The sequence below is a fragment of the Lissotriton vulgaris genome, chromosome 2_1 (assembly GCF_964263255.1).
Source record: "Lissotriton vulgaris chromosome 2_1, aLisVul1.2, whole genome shotgun sequence".
Taxonomy (NCBI): Eukaryota; Metazoa; Chordata; class Amphibia; order Caudata; family Salamandridae; genus Lissotriton; species Lissotriton vulgaris.
In genome coordinates, this window is record NC_141687.1 from 763,108,208 (window position 1) to 763,124,378 (window position 16,171).

At 48.4% G+C, this 16,171-nt stretch overlaps 1 protein-coding gene across 1 annotated transcript in view; it reads left to right on the top strand.

The window, feature by feature from the left end:
- The window catches only part of BBS5 (Bardet-Biedl syndrome 5), a 198,582-nt gene that overhangs the window by 22,207 nt on the left and 160,204 nt on the right, over positions 1-16,171 (top strand). The window lies entirely within an intron of this gene.

Sequence of the window (16,171 nt, forward strand, 5' to 3'; positions counted from 1 at the left end):
CAGCCTTCTGCTTATAAAAGCAATGGGCTGGTCTTGACCATCAAAATTCAGTTGAGATAGAACAGCTCCCACACCCAACTCAGAAGCATCTGTTTGGACAATGAATGGTTTGGAGTAGTCTGGACTCTTGAGGATAGGTGCTGTGCACATGGCCTGCTTTAGGTCATCGAATGCTTTTTGACAGCCTGCTGTCCACTGAACCTTTTTTGGCATTTTCTTACTTGTCAGTTCATTTAATGGAGTCACAATTGATCCATAGTTCCTGACAAACTTTCGGTAGTAACCAGTCAGGCCCAAGAAAGCTCGAACCTGAGTCTGGGTGGTTGGAGGAGCCCAGTCCCTGATTGACTGTATTTTGCTCTCCAGTGGCTGAACCTGGCCTCCACCTACAAGGTGGCCCAGGTATACAACCTGTGTCTGCCCTATCTGGCACTTGGTTGCCTTGATAGTGAGACCTGCTGCTTGCAGAGCCTCTAACACTTTCCGCAGGTGGACCAGGTGATCCTCCCAGGTGGAGCTAAAGACATCGATATCGTCAAGATACGCCGCACAGAAGTCATCCAGCCCAGTGAGAACATGATTCACCAACCTTTGGAAGGTGGCAGGTGCATTTTTCAGACCAAAGGGCATTACCACAAATTGATAATGCCCACCAGGGGTTGAAAATGCGGTCTTAGGCTTGGCGTCCTCAGCTAACCTGATTTGCCGATACCCAGCTGTCGGGTCAAACGTACTTAAGTAGTTGGCCGAAGCCAATCTATCGATAAGCTCGTCTGCCCTTGGTATTGGGTGGGCATCAGTCTTAGTGACTGCATTGAGACCCCTGTAGTCTACTCAGAACCTCATCTCTTTCTTACCGCCCGGGGTGTGAGGTTTCGGCACTAGAACTACGGGACTAGCCCAAGGGCTGTCCGAGGGTTCAATGACTCCCAGCTCCAACATTTTCTGCACTTCACTCTTGATGCAGTCTCTAACGTGATCGGGCTGCCTGTAGATTTTGCTCTTGACGGGCAAGCTGTCACCAGTGTCAACCTCATGGGTGCACCAATTGGTCTGACTGGGTGTTAGAGAGAACATATGCCGGAAGGATTGAAGAACTTGTTTACAATCCTCCTGTTGATGTTCGGAGAGGCTGCCACAAAAGACAACGCCGTCTACCGATCCATCGTCAGGATTCTGAGTGAGCAGGTCGGGGAGAGGGTCACTCTCCTCCTCCTGTCCCTCATCTATGGCCATGAGCAAACTCATGTCCTTCCTGTCGACATATGCTTTGAGCCTGTTGACATGGAGCACCCTGTGGGGGCTCCGGGGAGTTCCAAGGTCTACCAGGTAGGTGACCTCTCCCTTTTTCTCCAGGATGGTGTAGGGCCCGGACCATTTGTCCTTGAGTGCTGCTGGGGCCACTGGCTCCAACACCCACACCTTCTGTCCGGGCTGGTAAACAGTCAAGACAGCCTTTTGGTCATGCCAAGCTTTTTGGAGTTCTTAGCTGGCCTTAAGGTTTTCGGATGCCTTCTCCATGTATTCAGCCATCCGCGAGCGGAGGCCAAGCACATAGTCCACTATGCTGGTTGCAGGCTTTTTGAGAGGTCTCTCCCATCCTTCCTTCACCAAACACAGGGGTCCTCTTACAGGATGCCCGTACAAAAGTTCAAAAGGGCTGTAGCCAACCCCCTTCTGTGGGACTTCTCTGTAAGCGAATAAAAGGCAGGAGATCAGGACGTCCCATCTACGCCGAAGCTTTTCAGGTAGTCCGTGAATCATCCCTTTTAGGGTCCTGTTGAATCTCTCAACAAGCCCATTGCATCGTGGGTGATAGGGTGTAGTGAACTTGTAGTTAACACCACATTCCTTCCACATAGCAGTTAAGTAGCTCGACATGAAGTTTGCACCTCTGTCGGAGACGACCTCCTTAGGGAAGCCCACTCTGGAGAATACTCCAACTAGGGCTCTTGCCACCACAGGAGCTGTAGTGGTCCTAAGGGGAATAGCTTCAGGATACCTGGTGGCATGATCCACTACCACCAGTATAAACTTGTGCCCTGATGCTGTTGGTGGTTCCATGGGACCGACGATGTCAATCCCCACCCGTTCAAAGGGCACCCCCACCACAGGCATTGGTATAAGGGGGGCCTTTGTCGTGCCACCTGACTTACCACTGGCTTGGCAAGTGACACAGGAGTGGCAAAACTCCTTGGTATATTCGTTCATGTGAGGCCAGTGAAAGTGCGAGACAAGCCTGTCCCACGTCTTCGTCTGGCCTAAGTGTCCTGCTAAGGGAATCTCATGGGCCAAGGTAAGGAGGAAACCACGCTGAGACAAGGGGATAACCAGCCTCCTGGTCATGCCAGGCTTGGGGTCTCTTGCCTCAGTGTACAGGAGTCCATCTTCCCAGTATACCTTGTGGGTACCTGTGGCGTTCCCAGCAGCCTCAGCAGCAGCCTGCTGTCTGAGGGGTTCAAGGGAAGGGCAGTCTAACTGGTCCTTCCCCAGGTCTTCTCGTGTGGGTCCCCCTGAGCCCAGAAACTCAACTTGATCAAGTTCGAGTTCTTTAGGTTCAGTTTCCCGCAATTCCTGGAGGTCAGCCTCCTCTGAGACTTGATCCTCGACCTGGGGCAAGGGGGAAGGCGAGGCCTTAACCCGACTGCTCTTCTTCTTGGGAGGTGTCTGGTCCGTTGTTCCTGGATCCAGCACCTGTTCAGTGGGGCATCGTCTGACCTGTGACCTGGTCACAGCAAACACGTGTGCTGGCAAGCCCAACATCTCCATGTGAGTCCGTTGCTCCACTTCCGACCATTGCGATGACTCCAAATCATTGCCCAACAAACAATCCACTGGGAGGTCTGAACTAACAGCAACCTTCTTCTGGCCATTTACCCCTCCCCAGGAGAAAGCAACAATCGCCATACTATGACTGGTAGTGACGTTGCTGGCATTGGTCACCAGGAAATCTGTACCTGGCATGATCTGACCAGGGTCCACAAAGTTAGGCGTCACCATGGTGACGCTGGCACAAGTGTCCCTGTAGGCCTGAGCCATTCTTCCATTTATTAAAGGCGTCTGTCGGTATTTGCCCAAAGTATTGGGACTGACATCAGGGGATATATCCACATCCCCTGTACAGACAAGGACAGCCTGAGTGAGTGTACCAACTAAGTTGTCACACCCCTCAGAACCCAAGGTTAACCCAACTAGTCCCTTGGGAGGCGCACTACTACTGCTGGCTGTACTAGGGGGCACAGGTGCCTTAGGGGCTGCAGTGGCAGGAGTCTGCCCTCCTTTCTTGGTGCACTCACTAAACCAGTGAGTTTTACTTTTACAGTATTGGCACCACCTTTTCGATTGGCCTTCTTGATTCTTCTTTTTCTGGGAAGCCTGACCCCCCCCCCCCCTCTTTGGGTTGTTGGGGACCTGTCGAAGACTTCTGGTCAGTTTGTTCCCCTTTCGAATCTTTACCTTTCTGGTCTGCTTTCTTCTGACCACCCTGGTTCTGGCCCTGGTTTTGCTTAACCCTTGTCCTGACCCATCTGTCTGCCTTCTTTCCCAATTCTTGGGGAGAGGTCAGATCCGAGTCGACAAGGTGCTGATGCAACAACTGGTTCTGACAATTGTTTAAAATCTGTTCTCGCATGATCAAATTATACAATCCTGTGTAATCAGTAACCTTACTGCCCAGAAACCAGCCCTCCAAAGCCTTAGTGGCACAATCAACGAAATCAGACCAGTCCTGAGACTGAGTTTTCTGGGTATCCCTGAACAGCAACCTGTACTGCTCAGTGGTTAGGCCGAACCCATCGATCAGTGTGTTCTTCAGGATCTGGTAATTGTTAGCGTCCTCGACTCTAGTAGTGAGGAGCTTATCTCTACCTTTACCGTCAAAGGAGAGCCACAAGATAGCTGCCCACTGACTCTGGGGAATGCACTGTACAGTGCAGGCCCGCTCCAAAGCAGTAATCCATTTGTGGATGTCGTCCCCTTGCTTAAAGGGGGGCACTATCTTATTCAGGTGCTTAGTGTCTAAACTCCTGGGTTCCCGTGGGGGAATGCTGCCACCAGTGGGAATTGTCCCACTCAATTCTTGCTCTCGAGCAAAGGCGAGTCTCTCTTTGGCTAGGGCAAGTTCTTCCCTCTCGATCCGCAGATTGACTTCCCTCTCCTTTGCTTCGTACATTCTCCTCTGAGGTGATGTCATCCCTCTTCGAGCAGAACCTCGAGAGCCATTGGTTCGAGCGGATCTGTTAGAACCTCTCGACAGAGACCTAACTCGTCCGTTCCCAATGTTAAGCTGGCCCGAGAGAGGGCCCAGGGGTCCCCTAGTACCAATCTCGTGCCGGCTTAAGTTGTCCTGAGTTAGCTGACTAACTATGACTGGACCTTCGTCTGCCTCGTCCCCAGATGTCTCTGGTTCCTCGTCCTCCTCTTCGCCCTCGGCGGAGAGATGGATAAGGTCAGGGTCACCTCGGGTTCCCTTGAGGGGAGGCATCTCCATTTCTGGATGAGAAGGGTCAGTGTTACCCGCCCTCCTAGCATCATAAGTCTCCAAGAGACCAATCAGAAACGGAATGGTAGGGTTTGCACCCTGTTTTAACTTCCGAGATGTACAGATCTGTCGCATCTCGTGGAAGCTAAGTGCAGCATATCTGGAGGTGACCTGTGGAGGGTCGACTGACACAAGGGGAGACTCAGAGTTTCCTCATTTGTCCAACATGCTGCTTCTAGTGTGGTGTAAGTGATGCACCTACCTACACTATGGGTTTACCTACTGATCCCTTGCTAAGAGTTGTAGCCAAGGTGTGCTAAGCCTTGAGGAGCTGCAACAGCTGGTTCAGTAGAACTCGGAGTATTCTAAGCTAAGTTATATGTACCTGGAGTACTTATGTGATCTTTCACAAGATATTCTTAGGATATGCGTGGTAAAACAACAGCAAACTCAAATCCCAACCGCTGCTCACCAATGTGAGAAGTTGGCCCGATATGCAGCGTTCGCTATTCTAGCGACCACTATGTATCGTTCCAAACGACCCTTATGGTGATTGGTTGTAAGTCAACCTTAGACCAGCTATCCTAGTAGCGTGGATACGAGCAGTCTTCGGGCTAAACTGTAGAGGGCGTGTTAAGCCAGCTGTAATACCATCACATACCCCTTGAACACCAAGTGAAAGGACACCACACAAGTGTTATGAAAATAAACAGTATATTTATTAGAATCACAACAGCCCTGTACTCTTTATGAGGACAGGGTACTAAGCACAGAACAAAAGCTCTTAGAAAATACTTCAAGTGCACAATTTAAAACAAGTGCCCGAGGGCACGGAAAGTTATAGTGGTCTCGGGCGGACCCGATAAGGCAAGTCGGAAGCGAGGGACTCGGGACCCTAGAGTAAGAAGGCTATGCAGGCACCGAAATGCCGAAGTTACCTAGCCACGAGGGCTGCGGATGCACAAGTCTTACAGGCGTCGGGGGTCTTCGCTGACGAGCCGGGAGCCGGAAGAAAAGGAGTTGCTGGCCGGCGACCAGTGATGAATAGTTCGTAGAGATCCAAGCCTGGATCGGTGATTGTTGATACCTGGAAGCAGAGGGGACCAAGTTCGTACTACTAGCCAGTAGTCAGAGGGTACCAGGAAGGCACCGGATGGCCGTCACCTCGACTAGGTGAGTGGGCGATGCTAGGTTCTGCAGTCTCACGGACCAGGAGGCGTTGTCGGCGACCAGGATGGAGGTGCGAGCTGTCCCACGAAGGTTGATGCTGTCGGCGTCGCTGGGCCCAGGATTGGGGCAACAAGCCTTGGCAGATTTCAGGGCCACGTGGTGGGCCTAAAATGGCGTCTTGAGTGGACCAGGAGGGTCCGGGGTGCTCCTCTCGAAAAAGGGAGCAAGGGCCGATCTGGAGCAACCAGACCAGCAGCGTTGGTTGTCGGATGTCGTCAAAGAAGGGCACAAGCCAGCGGCTAGTGACCAGACAACGTGCTGAGCAGCGAGCAGAAGGGCCCCACGCAGATCGTGGAGATGCTGGGAGACAGCACTTCGGTGCTGGAGCTACTCAGGGTCGGGGCTTCTCGGACCCCGGAGCACTCACCAGAGAATTGCTTCGATGGTCGTGCTGATTAAGAAAGCGTGCAGGTTTTGATGATGGCCGGTCCCTCGAGGTCTCGTCGCACCCACAGATCTCAGCTGAGCTGACGACGTGGGTAGAGGTCAGAGGTGCCAGTGAAGCCGGTTCTCGTCGAGCTTGGCCGTCGGATCCTTGAGGAAGGACTTGCAGCAAACCGCAGAGTTCTTAGATGGTGCCTGCAGATGCAGGGTGACTACTCCTTAGCCACAAGGGAGAAATCTTGAGAAGAGTCTCGAATGTCCTTTCGTAGAAAGTAGTTCTTGATTCAAAGATGATCTAATTTGGAAGGGTCCCCGCTCCGGCCTTTATCCTAAAGAAAGGGGTGGGTACATGACTAGGTCCTGCCCTAGGGGTGGGACCATGAAGGGGGGTAGTTACACCCCTCTCCCCTGCCGGACTTTCCCCAGGTCAGGGGCTGCGCGCCCCTGGAACTGGTTCTAGCCGGCAGATGCGTAGTGAGCACCGGGGTGCCACTCCGCAGTCACCTTCTCGCAAAGCCCTACCTACCCAGAATACACAAACCCTGTCTGGGACGGTGCGAACACCGCCCTTGACAGGAAACCCTTTGTCCAAGCTCTCCTCGCTGGAAGGACTCCCAGCAGCAGGAGGTCAGACTCGTGTCTGTGGTGGCAGCGTCCATTTTGTGGAGCTGAGGCTTCGTTTAACTTTAACCGGGGTTCACAGTTAAGTACATGTCGTGTCTCTCTAGAAGGGCGGAATGCTAACCTCGTCGCCAGAATTGGTGAGGGGGCAGCATCCCGATTCGTATGACACCTTACTCGACATGTCTTGATAACGCGATACCGAAGTTACCGATATGATATGCGTTATCATGGAACAGCCATTGGGTCTTGGTTCCGCAAGCTGCAACCGGGCTCGGCTCGTGCCAGAGCCCAATTCACACGGTTCCCTGCACTCTGCCTTCAGGATTGTCAAGGCCTGCCATAGGAGTGACTGATAGGAACTCGGGTGTCCATTTTAAGGTTAGGTATAGGGATACTATACCTACAGCAACGGGCGAGGATGCCACGATGCCCCAGCTGTCATGCAGCCAGTTGTGTCAAATTTAGGAGGCCAGCCAGGGGTGGCATAATACATGCTTCAGCCCCTGGTAGGCCCTGGGTACACCTATGCCCTGAGTTACAGGGTCTGATAAGGTGGCCCAGTACCAATTGGTAAATGCACCTAGGGTACATGTCGTAATTTAGAGAGAGAACAGCCAGGCTGTGGGTCTGATTGGCAGGCCCACAGCCAGAGAAAGTCGTAAACCAGTGAAACAAAAGCAAAAAATCTGGGTGATCATAGGATTGCAGACCCTACTCTCCTACACAGCCCCCGTGCTCCAAGCCCCGGATTACAGCCGAGAATTCATAGTGGAAACGGACACCTCCGATCACGGCGTCGGGGCGGTTCTCTCACAAGTCAACACCGAGGGAATTGATCAGCCGGTGGCCTTCATTAGCCGACGTCTGCTGGCCCGAAAACAGCGCTGGAGCACCATTGAGCGGGAGGCCTTCGCCGTGGTGTGGGTCCTCAAGAAGCTCCGGCCCTATCTCTTCGGCACCCTCTTCCGGGTACACACTGACCACCGACCTCTGCGGTGGCTGATACAGATGCGAGGGGAGAACCCGAAGTTGCTGCGTTGGTCCATCTCCCTACAAGGGATGGACTTCACTGTGGAGCATCGCCCAGGCAACGACCACGCCAACGCAGACGGCCTGTCCCGCTTCCTCCGCCTCGGCGAGGAGAATACCCAAGAAGATGGGTGACTCTCCCTGCCTTCAGCTGGGGGGGACGTGTGTTGGACCCGGCCTCGTGGCGTGGTCCCACTCCTCCCGCATGGCGGGCCCCGGACTACCTCGAACCCTGTTCCCCGGCCGAGAGCAGCACCTTCCACCCTACACGAGAGCCGCCCCTCCGGGCAGCCACCAGCTCTCCCCCGTTGGAACTCGGCAAACCCTCCTCAACACCCTCGGCTGGTCCAAACCCTACCCCGGACAACCATCTCAAACCCATACTCCATCTTGGGCCCTCCACGACCAGGCCTCGTGGCCTCGGCCCCACCCCAGCCGCAGACCCAGCGAAGCCCCGACATCGAGGCACCACGATCCGACCAGGGGGTAAAGAGGCCACTTGACGGATCAATGGGGGAAAGAGTTTCGATGGTCCCCCAACGCCTGGTTTTGATCCCCCCCCAGCCTCCCTGGGCGCTGGCTCCACCCCCCTGCTGGGTGTCTGGACACGCACATCCCGGCCCCTCCGACCTCCAGGTGCGAGGGTCCGGACATCAAAGGATGCCAGACCTATAACTGGGGCAGCTCCGGAGCCGGTCGGCAGTTGTATCCTGGAGTCGAGAGACACCGAGACGAACTCATCTTTGTGAAACCATCTTTGGAGCCCTGCTGGCGCTGCCGCGGCCCATCTTCGTGAAACCATCTTTGGAGCCCCGCTGGTGCTGCCGCGGCCCACCTTCCTGAAACCATCCTTGGAGCCCTGCTGGCATTGCCGCGGCCTATCTTTGGAGCCCTGCTGGCGCTGCCGCGGCCCATCTTTGTGAAACCATCTTTGGAGCCTTGCTGGCGCTGCCGCGGCCCATCTTCGTGAAACCATCCTTGGAGCCCTGCTGGCGCTGCCGCGGCCCATCTTCGTGCAACCATCTTTGGAGCCCTGCTGGCGCTGCCGCGGCCCATCTACGTGAAACCATCTTTGGAGCCCTGCTGGCGCTGACGCGGCCCATACCGAAGGACCCCCCAGCTCGAGGATTGAGAGCTGAGCGCAGGGTATCCTGTACCAGGCTGGTACCAAGACTGTCCCGCTACCCCCTTCCCTCAGAGACTAAACCTGAAAGGATCCCTGGATCCAGTTACACCTGTATTGTTAAGATAACCTGCCTTAAAGTATTGATAAAACCGTTGAGAACCGATCTTTGTGTGGTGTCCATCTGTAGGGGGTTGATTGCTCGTCTGTACGATCCTAGGAGAGGAACCTCGCCAGGAGGCCTCTCGACTTCGCTCGGCCAGCCCTAAAGATCCCCTTTTCAACACCATCTTTCCGCAGATCAGCATACTGGGGCCGGCGGTAACGGTAAGAAATAGTTTCCCATGGTTGGAATGCCTTTTTGAGTCTATGCAAACCTACTAACTTGCATGTTTTATGGGTTTTCATTAGCTCGTCTCTTATATTTTCTCATACCGAGAAAGGTTGGAAATGTACTCCTGACAAGGGCAGAAGTAAAACTTCTTCCAGGGTTGGGGAAAAAAGGTAGTTTGAGGAAGTGTGAACTTGTTGCCGGTCAACAGATTTTCACTTGAACAAATCTCCAAATGCATGTTTGCTCATTCTAAAATGGGGTTCACAAACATTTTCAGGAAGTACTATTTTCTGACCTACTTTTGTACATTTTTATGAATTCATGAAAGCAGTAAATCTGCAGTTAATCAAGGACATATGCCATGGGTTATTGTTTGTGACTTTCTTTAAGAATTGGACCTCTATTTAGGTCTGGCGTTAACCAAGACCCTTTGCTTTTATTAACATTATATCACTCTCTCTCTCTACCATCTGGCTTCTCTTTGAGTGACAAAATGATTCTGTTTTACAAGGAGCATATTGGCAGCAAAAAAGTTTTGTTCAGTGCAAACTGCGGCAATGTGTGGTGTTTGAGACCAAACATATTTTTAGGTCTCGCCTTTTCCATTCCGAAGGAATGGAAAATGGAGAGAATTCAAGTGCTCAAAATACTCGTCAAACCAAGGGTTTTTTGGTGCGGTTTTCTTTGAGTTCATGTGGCCACAGGCACGCGCTTTTGGGCCATAAACTTTCACGGCCATCTGTCCCCCAGCTCCAGCACCTCCCCTCTCTCTCCCCGCACACAGCCTTACTTGGATTTCTCCTCCCCTTCCGGCTTCCCTCCGCGCGCCTGCCACACTTCTCCTCCCCTCGCTCGCATTCCCGGCCCCCCACCAGGCTCTTCCGCCCCATCCGGCTTCCCTCCGTTATCTTTTTCAGTCTCTCGCCCTTTTCTGTCTTGTCTCTTCCTCTCATTCGCTGTCACCCTCATGTTCCCTCTCTCCCAGTGATCAGGTTTTTTTTCACTCGTCCTTCCCTCAACACCCTTCCTCTTTCCAGTTCCATGTTTACTCGATCGGTATTGTTCTTTTCCATGCCACCCTCCCCCTGTGCCCACTCGCCTTAATCTTCCCAGAACATGTCTCTCCTTGGGGGCGAATGCCTCTCATTTCTAAAAAGGAAGTCACGTTTTTCTGTGAATAGCGAGTTGTGCCAACAATACAAATGGGTCGCCGATGCGAGCCCAGGAGTTCCGTATGCGCACACCACCCCCGTCAGTATCACCGCAACCACCACCACTACAATTCACCTCACACACTTCCCATTAATGGACCCTGCAATTTCTGCAGCTGCACGAGGGGGCGGGTCACATTCTGGGCTGGAGAAGCGTCAGGGTGGCTATGATGCGCAGGATGGTGGGGGCATGGAGGAGGGAGCATCTATCCCAAATGGTTTATTCAGATGAGGGAGTATCGGTCAATGACGTTCAACCTCTCGTGCGCACCCCTCGAAAAATAGCCACTGAGTTATCAGGCAACAAATATCAATCTAGATCCGTGCCATCACCCTGGGACCAGGTCGTCTTCCCGGCTCGTGCCTTCATTACAAAGTCGTGAAATATTTCCAGATCTGATATCAATTCAATGTATTCCAGAGGCATGCCATCATATTCCAGAACTGAGTCATTTTCAAGAACCCTGTTCTGACTACAGAGCACTCTCACCGGATCCAGAAACCAGGCTTTAATCCAAGAAACATGTGTTGGGAATTCTTACTTCATTTCATAGCCCCTGCTTCGTAATCCAGAACCCGTCATCATTCCAGAAGCGTGGATTCATTTCAAGAATCTTGCGTTCATTCCAGAACATCCTTCACCATTTGATACTCATTGTATACTCATGGCTGCAAACCAGACATTGTTCCCACCCAGAAAACAAAGTGCTTTCTAGAAACCTATAAGCACTTGTAAAACTAGCAGAAATACATGATATAGTCTCTCTAGAGTCCCTGTGTGTTTGCCTGTGCACACGCGCGTCTAATTATACGTAAGTATATACTGATTTGTATATTATAAGGTGTTGGAGTGATGGCTGGATTCTGTATGCATGCATGTGCAACTAAATATGATAAATGTGTGAGTGCGTGTATACGTACATCTATTTGCATACATGTGCACGTGTAGCTAGACTGATATATATGTATGCGTATGATTGAGTATGCAAAAATATGATTGTACATATTTGTTAATTTCAATACATATTTATATAAGCAATCTAAAGGGTATGAATGGCCATGTGTTGGTGTGTATGTGTGTTGTGCGCGTTTGTGAGCATGAATGTGTGTTGAGGAGTGAGGTATTGGCCATGCAAGTGAGAATAAACTTTCCTTGGTTGGTTACTTTACCCTTAAAACAAAAAGCTCTGAGAATTGTATCCATTATTTGGCAGTATCTGGACTCGGGCTCTCACTCACCAGTAGACAATGTAGTTTCACATCATTTGTCGCAGATGGATGGGCGAGGACCCGCAGGACCCTCCCCTGGCCCGCCTTTACAGAGCACAGCCATGCACGCCTGCTTTACTAGCCCTGCCAAGATTTCCATCAGCCCTTTAGCGAGACTCTCGCACATGCCATTGAGGCGAACTGCAGTCAGAACTACTGGCTGTGAGACATTAGTTCACTCAGTTACCAATCAGATGGGCGGGGGTATTCTGCAAAGGCTAGTGAACAAATGTAACACATACAGACCATGGTGTGCACAGAATAAAGCAGAACTCGGTGGAGCAAACGACAGATGAAGGATCAGAGAAACCAGTGGGCGAAAAAACGCTAGACCGAGAAAACAAGCACTGGCGTTGCCAATACGTTTCGCATTTGGAAAGTTGGAGCTATTGGTTTTGTAAATGACATTTTATATTTATATATTGTTATTGACAATGCCAATAACGATATATAAATATAAAATGTCATTTACAAAACCAATAGCTCCAACTTTCCTACTGCGAGACCTATTGGCAACGCCAGTGCTTGTTGCTTTTGCCAATGTTTGTTATAATGATGAGGACCTGCAGCTCCCACAACAAAAACGTTTTACAAATAAAATGTAAAAACAAGCCAAGCATTGACAAAACTAAAAAGGCTGTCCAACATATATCAGACCTATTGGTTTTGCCAATGCTTATTTATTGTCATGTTTCTAATACTTTTGTTGTAACTGGTTACACTGATTTTTCCACTATGAATATTTTTGGGAAATACTAGCATACATCAACACATTTTACTAAATATTTCTTCAAAGAAATGGTACCTAAAATTTCACAGTAGTTTAGAAAAATGTATTTTTCCCAGTAGCATTTTTTTATATGAACATTTTATTTTGAAAGCTAAGTATCCTCAATCTTGCATTCAAGGTTTTGCATATATTTGTGTCTAATCGGAGAGCATCCTGGAAGCATTATACATAACCTCAGCCTCCTATTGCCAAACTTTGCAAGTGTGTGTGTACATATTATTATACTGTAACCACTGTCAGTAGTGCAGTCTGAACTTACAACATTTCCTTACAGCGCTCACTCTAATAATAAAGGCTTTGTATTAATGAACCATAAATACAAGTTTGAACAGCATTAACATATGGATACAAATATTACCTTAACGGTAGACCATGCCTTTTCCCTGATCCATAATGTAATCTGGCAGCCAAATGGTCTGTGCTGCAGGAAGTTGGGCTTACTTGTCCCAAGGACAAAATAAACATGAAAACTTTTTGTTCTTGACCGTGGGCATCAGGCTATAAGAATTCCACACCACTGCACAACTGTACTACTCTGCGCCTCTCCACTCCACTCTACTCTACTCTCTCCCACTCCACTCTGCTCTAGGCCACTCTGCACCACCCTACTCTATGCCACTCAACTGTACTCTACCCCTCTGTACTCTACTGCGCTCTCCTCTATGCCACTTCACTGCACACAATGCCACTCTACTTTATGCTCTCTACTTTATGCCACGGTAGTCTACGCTACTTTACTCTATGCCACTCCCCTGTATGCACTCCACGCCACTCTATTCCACGCCACTCTATTCCACACCACTCTATTCCACGCCACTCTATTCCACTCGACTCTACTCCACGTCACTCTACTCCACTCTACGTTACGCTACTCCACTTTACTCCCAGTTACTCTACTCTACGTTACTCTGCACCACTCCACTTTGCGCCACACCACTAGCTTTTAGCAATGCTGAACAGGAGCCACGCTGCTGTACAACATGGCTAGAAAACGGATGTATGACATCACAACGCATGCTTTTACATCGCATGCTTTTACATCAAACTTTTACCACCCATGCCTTTACAACGCATAGTGTTGAGGGGTGCTGGATAGTGAATAGTTTAATTTACTATTCCAACTCCAGTCCCCGTGGATAGTAGGGAAGGTGTTGGATAGTAAATTAAATCTATTCCCTATCCTAGAGCGCCCCCCAGCGCAATGCGTTGTAATGGTTTGTGTTGTAAAAGTTGCGATGTAAAAGCGCTACGTGGTAAAAGTTGCGTTGTAAAGGATGTTTCCCCTAGAAAACATTGCTGAAGTCAATAACTCTCACAAAGATAAAGATGAGATTGATTGGCTTTGCCATTGCTTGTTTTTCAATGTCTTTTTATTTGAATTTAAACAACTTCTGGAAAAGAAAAACATTTCTATTACACACCAGTCCATTGGGATCCCGTATACTGTGTTACACATTAACAATTCGGCTAGCCATATTTCAGTCCATACATACATATACCAGTTCAACTGTGTCTTTGACAGTATGTTTGTAAAGTAATGTTTATTGTGTCCCGCACTGAAGGGGGTTTAATATTGAGGGGGGTCCAACAATTTTGCCAACATAGTGTCATAATGAGCCCAGTCTTCTCAGGCCTAAACAATAAATCATAAAAACGTTACTAGACCTTCAGGTCTAATGACTTAAATAGTCTGCTCGACCTAACTGTAATTCTCTTGACCCATAAACTGGTTTCAAATTATGTGATCCTAGGCAAATATCTGAATTCACTGAGCCACCATTTTCTTCATTATCACAAATATTAGCACCTTCAAATATGTTAGTTCAGTATGTCTGCTGTACCAAAACTCTTTTGTTTGGTTAAATAGAATAAACGTTTGCTCCATATATAATACAAATCTAGCTGCATATAGGCTACACATGACCCCCTGACTTGCCTCTTAGTTCATTAACCACATTGTCATCAGGGCAGGGGCAAGAATGTTTCTCAAATCATGTTTAAACACTATCACTTTTAATGTAACTAAAGAATGGTGCAGCAGCACACAGTAATTTGCAATCAGACCATTTCCCATTGAAATAGCCACAATATTTCACAATTACATGCAGTTTGTCTGATAAATTATATAGTGCACAAACAATAATATTTGGAAATTGAGTTTCTGCAAATATTTGTCTTTTGCACATCAATAAGTAAAGTATTCTGATTTGTTTTGCATTTGATTTAAATCTTTGCATCACACTTCTGAATTACAAAAAATGTGCTTTCGTAATACCTGATACATTTTGGAATATTTGTACTATTTATTTATAAGTTAGGTAAATGTGGTCTGTTAGAATAACAACTGACATTCTACAGCCTTTTGTTTCACAATGGTTGTCAGACAGTTCACTTTACAAAATCGTCTAACTGTAGTCCGAGAAAGAAAAGTTAAAAACATTTTCTATGATAAGAAAAGCAGCACTTTAGTAAACAGGCAAACTGACATTTGACCTCTGTCCTTTAACAGATTGCAAATGTGTTAAGATTAAAAACAAGATTTAAAGGCATCTCTATTGCTCATTCACTTTCTGAAGGAACAGAACACTTGTTCTTTTCCAGCTCAAGTTCACTCCCCAGAACGGACCAGTAGGTCCTAAAATAGCTCAACCTGACAAAATCTGACTCGACATAGCAAGTGAGCGAGTAGTTTGTTCGAGACCTGCTTCTATTAGTTTCTTCACTTTTCTTAAGGCCTTCATATGTTTTTAATCTCTTAGAGCCTTTTTCAGCAAGCCTTGTTTCCATTCATCAAATTGGAGGTTGATCAGGCTGATTTAATGAACTGCTATCCACCTTTTTGCCAGGGCTTTACCCAATGATACTAGTCTTATTTTAATTTTGTCTTCTTCAAGCTTATTGGATGAGTTGATAGGAGTTTTTGTAGGTAAAAGTTGAGTGTAGTGAACAAATATCCCCCAAAATTGTATAACAAAATACCTTATTTTCCAAACTATAAACAGACACTATATAACCTGGCTTTTATATTTATGAGTGGTCCAAAATAATTTGCACATTTTCAAATTATAGAAGAGTCAACATATTATCTGCCTTTTATAGTTTTTAGCATTCCTAAATACAATAGAGTGATAGGAAGATCAAATATGTAGGAGACTACTACCAGAAGAAAAAATGGAGAATAACAGAAACACAAATATATACCCATACATGCACACGCAGCCTTCGGGCCCAATTTAGAACTCGGCGGACGGGTTACTCCGTCACAACGTGACTGATATGCCTGTTGCCGAAATATAAATCCCATTACATCCTATGGGATTTATATTTTGTCGGATGGGATATCTGGCACCATTGTGACAGAGTAGCCTGTCGGCCGAGTTCCAAATCGGGCCCTTAGTATTTTGGCCAGATCAACGAAAGCAAGACTGTTTTTGTGATGGAAGAAAAGATTGCATGCAGATGGATCCAAAGGTTGATGTTGCCATGTGAAAGAACCTTAAGAATTCGTGAAGAAAAGTACCTTACAATATTTTTGCATTCAAACAAGTCAATATTAGTAAAAGTACTGATAAAGCCATGAAGCACTCCGACCTTCACAGTTTCTGGGTGCCCTTTCGAGGAGTTATGGTTGGAATGGTGTAGTTGTAATAAGCCCTATACTGGAGATGTTGGTTGAGGTTCAAAAACATGGCCGAAA